This window comes from Fringilla coelebs (assembly GCF_963513975.1).
Source record: "Fringilla coelebs genome assembly, chromosome: 12".
Classification (NCBI taxonomy): Eukaryota; Metazoa; Chordata; class Aves; order Passeriformes; family Fringillidae; genus Fringilla; species Fringilla coelebs.
In genome coordinates, this window is record NC_140038.1 from 3,624,481 (window position 1) to 3,628,952 (window position 4,472).

Consider the following 4,472-nt stretch of genomic DNA (forward strand, 5'->3'; position numbering starts at 1 on the left):
CAATTCTGTTTTCACAAGGTCCCCAAGACCAAGCCCAGCCACAGCCCGTTAGATCCCGAGAGCTCACTGGATGCACAAAATCAGCCTGAACAGCCAGCACAGCTCAGCACTGCTCTGCCACGTGCTCCAAGCCCTTCCCATGCCCTCAGAGAATTCCTCACTCACACAGTGGGGCATTAGTTCCTTGAGAACACATCAGTCAATATCTACCTAGTGTTAAAAGCTAGTTCCTCTGTCTGACAAGCCCTGGAGAAGATGGTGAGCCTGCTGCCTCCAAATCACAGCTCAGTTCCTCTTCCAAGGCATCCTAAATCCAGGCTAAAAATAAATGGACTGTATTGATTCTCTTTTTAAAACTAATGCTGGGGAGTGATGTGTTCTGTGCTCAAGGAAGAGCAAAAGGCATTAGTCACAGGGAAGCACAGTCACAGCCCTCCAAACACCCCACAGGTGTAAATAAAACTCACATCAAACCCCTTCACAGGCTCTGGGGAACAGCAGCAGAGCTGTGGGGCTGGTCTAGAGGGCTTGTCCCATGGTCCAGCACAGCTCCAAAGCCCCAGCAGGTGGCTTTTCAGGGACTTAAAGCCCCATTCCTGGTCATAGGTGGGGTGAGAGGTACTCAGGTGACAACACCACAAAGTGGCACCAAGTGAAGGGACAGGAGACTCACCCTGCTGGGGACACAGCCTCATCCCAGTCCTCTGAGGGGAATGGACTCCCCCAAACCAGGGAAGGGGTGCAGACCCTCCATCCAGGCCTAGCATCTACCCAGTACCACAGCACAGCTGTGGGGAAAAGGAACAAGAGCTGCAGGCACCTCAATTTAAGGGCAGCCAGGGTGGAGGGTGTGGTGAGAGCCCAGGTGCAGCTCGTCAGGACAATTAGCACCCCCTGCCCAGCTGTTTGTCCCCTTAAATTAACAGCACCTCAAGGACAAAGTCAGGTTTGGCAGTGGTTGCAGACACAAAACAGGCTCTGGACTGTGATTCTCCCATCTAATGCAGAGGCAGGCAGCATTCCCAACTTCCCTGCAGCACCCCCAGCTGCCCCCCAACATCCCTGGCTCCCTGCAGCATCCTCTTCCTCCTTGGCTCCATCTGGAGACAGGGCAGGCATGTCAGAAACACCAAACACCCCCACTCTACTCCCCTGGGTGAGCCCAGCACATCTGCCCAGCTGTTCCCAGCCACAGACACGAGGTTCACGTCCCTTTAGCCCCCAGAGGGAGCCCCCCTGCTCCTGGGGGAAGGGCTGCCTGGCCATGGCTGCAGCCCGGCCACCTTGGGCCAGCCCCACCCGCCACCTCCAGCCAGGGCATTGCTCCAGCCAGGTCAGATCCCAGGGCTTTGTTTCGTTTCCTTTTATAATCCCTCCAGCACATGGGAAGGCAGATGCTGAGAAGCCAAATCCCAGCAGCATTCATGAATGTGCTCTCTGCTGCCAGCGCCGGATGGGATATTCCTTCCAGGGGAGGAATGGGATATTCCTTCCAGAGCAGGAATGGGATATTTCTTCCAGAGGAGGAATGGGATATTCCTTCCAGGTGCTCGATCCAAGCACGCTCGCTGCTCTCCTCCCTTTGCCTCCCCAGCTGCAGCCCCTCACAGCATCAGGACCCCCAGACCTCCTCCTGTGCTGCTGGTGGGTGGCACAGGGGAGCCTGGCCCGGGTGCAGGGTGTAGCTTTGGGGGGAAAAGGCAAGTAGAGGAGCTGAGCTCTGCTTTATTGAAGGGTGTACAGGGAGTCTTTTCCCTGCAGGTGAGTGTTGGCATTCCAGGGAAATCGTTGCCAGGATGGCTTTGCCTGTGCCAAGCACACACAGAGCTGTCCATGGAAAGGGCTCTTCCATGGAAAGGGCTCTCCCATGGAAAGGGTTGTCCCATGGAAAGGGCTCCCAGCTTGGCCAGCCCACACAGGGCTTAGATGCAGCGGGTGAGGTGGGGTTCCCGTGAGAGATGTGGTGCCCATGTGAGCAGGGTGCCTGCAGGCATGGCAGGGCTCTGGCTGCAGCTGTGGACCCCCTGGGCAGCCCTCCACACCTCCCTCTGTAGCGGCTGCCCTGGAAACACATCCTAAATAAAGCTGGGCTCGGGATAAATAAATGCGTCCGGAGGCCGGCGGGTCAGCCAGCACCGAGAGGAGGAGGAGGAGGAGGAGGGGAGCAGCCAGAAGGGATGGGAGCAGTGGCTGCCTCAAACACCGGCCCCAGGACTGCAGGAGAAGGAAAGAATTTCATTTTCCTTATTTTTTTTCCCTCCTCAAGGTCCCCTCCAGCCCCCCACGGTGGGCACTCACCAAAGGGCAAGGGCAGCCCCCACTGCCTGCAAAGGGAGCTGGCATTGGGGTTGGAGCTGCCTTGCGGGGGAAGGACGAGGGTCCCCGAGCAGAACCAGGCTGCCAGGGGGGCAAAGACACCAGAACCAGGCTGGCAGGGGGGCAAAGACACCAGAACCAGGCTGCCAGGGGGGCAAAGACACCATAACCAGGCTGCCAGGGGGGCAAAGACACCAGAACCAGGCTGGCAGCCCTGCCCAGAGGGCAAAGACACCAGAACCAGGCTGGCAGCCCTGCCCAGAGGGCAAAGACACCAGAACCAGGCTGGCAGCCCTGCCCGGGGGGCAGAGACACCGCTCCACGCTGGCCCTGCCCCTCTGCTCTCAGCCAGATGCTGGCTGGGAAAGGGAAAAAACAAATCCCCCGCAGGCGGCGGGCCTGGCAGAGGGATGGAAATGTGCTGGCCAGATGTGGGGCACGGGGCTGGGCTCGGGGCTCGCCGAGGGGGGGGCAGAAGCTGCCTGAGGCAGAACTCGCTGGGGATGTTCCTCTGGACAACACAGGAAGTTTCAAGCAGAAGTTGTGATTTCCTTGTTGGGGGGAGGGGGGGGATATAAAAAATTAAATATTTTAAAATTTAAATATTTTGAATATAAAAAATTTAAAAAGCAGTGGAAGTTTTCCTCTGTCCTTTCTGTGGACAGGTTTGTCTTGGATATTTTCCCACCAGCCTCCTGCCTGTGGAGTGGACCCTGAGCATCCTTGAGGGGGAGGGTACTCAGGTTGTTTGGAACCATTTCCTTGCTCAAGCTGTGCTCGCTGCCCAAGTCTGATGCTCCCCTGGCAAAGGGTGGTTCGTTGCCAGTGAGCAAAGCAAACCTGAGGACAGAGAGCCTGAAGTAAAGCCAGGGATGACTGTTGGTGGGCTGGAGGTAGTCCTGGTGGTTTGAGGATTGTCCTGGTGAGTTGGAGGTGGTTCTGGTAGGTGGGACAGGAGAGGATGTGCTCAGCCCACCGGTAGCCCATGACACGATGGGGACAGTAGGGATTGAACTCCACCCTAAAGGATAAAGCCCTGCACACCCCTCTTCCTTCATCAGCCTCTAAAAGGGGCAAGGAGAGGGGACTGCTGAGCACAGACAGAGAGAAAAGCCTCCCAGAATCCTCAGCAGAGCCTAAGATAAAGAGCAGGAAAGGGAATACTTTGCAAAATTGAATCTGTACAAATCAGCCAGCCTGGCTAATATGAAACCCCCAGACTAAACAGAATTAGCTAATGAACTTACCGAGCCCCTGGCAATTACTCAGAAAAAGTTACTGAAAAAACAGCGCATCCCAGGTTTATTTAATGTCTTTATTAATGATCTGAAAGCAAAAGTAAACAACAAATTAATTATGTTTGCAGATGACTCTATGCTGGAAGGTGTTGCAAATGCTGCCAAAGACGGCAAAGTCACGCCGAGGGCCCTGGAGGGGTTAGAATTAACCCAGCAGGAAACAAGGCACATGTAATCCATCAGCCAAGCATGGCACGGGGGGAAAGGGCCTGAAATCCAGACATCCATGAGGAAGGAGGGGTGTGCTGCACAAGAGCCCAGGAGGAGGATGGGAGCACCTTTGGATAGGGTTGGAAAGATGGGGCACAAGCAAGGAGCAGGGAGCCAGGCTGGGTGGGATGCTGGGTCTCCAAAGGGTGGTGGCCTTGTCCTGGATCAGCTTTGCATCAGGAGGAGAAGCTGGAAAGTTCTTTCCCCAGCGTTGTGCTGGCACAGCTGGAGTGCTGTGAGCCCTGAGGGCCAAAGGTCAGCCTGACTGCCAGCTGAGAGAGGTGTGAGGTTTGCAGGGCCACTCAGGAATACGGCCAGGGGTGGGTAACAGCAGCTTCGGGACCGAGTCACTGATCTGGGTCTGCGTGGACACCAGGAACTGGCTTTGCTCCCCCAGAAGTGCCACGGGATCTGTGGAGATTAGCCCAGTTGGTTGGAGCACGGTGCTAATAACACCAAGCTTTGATCCCTGCACGGGCCGCTCACTTAACAGTCGGATTCGATGATCCTGGTGGGTCGCTTCCAAGCCAGAGTATTTTGGGACTCTGACATCCTGCTCAGCCCGGAGCGGGCGGTGCCTCCGGAGCCGCCCCTCGCACCCCTCGTCGGGCTCCGTCCCCGCTCCTCCCTCCCTCGCCGGCGGGAACA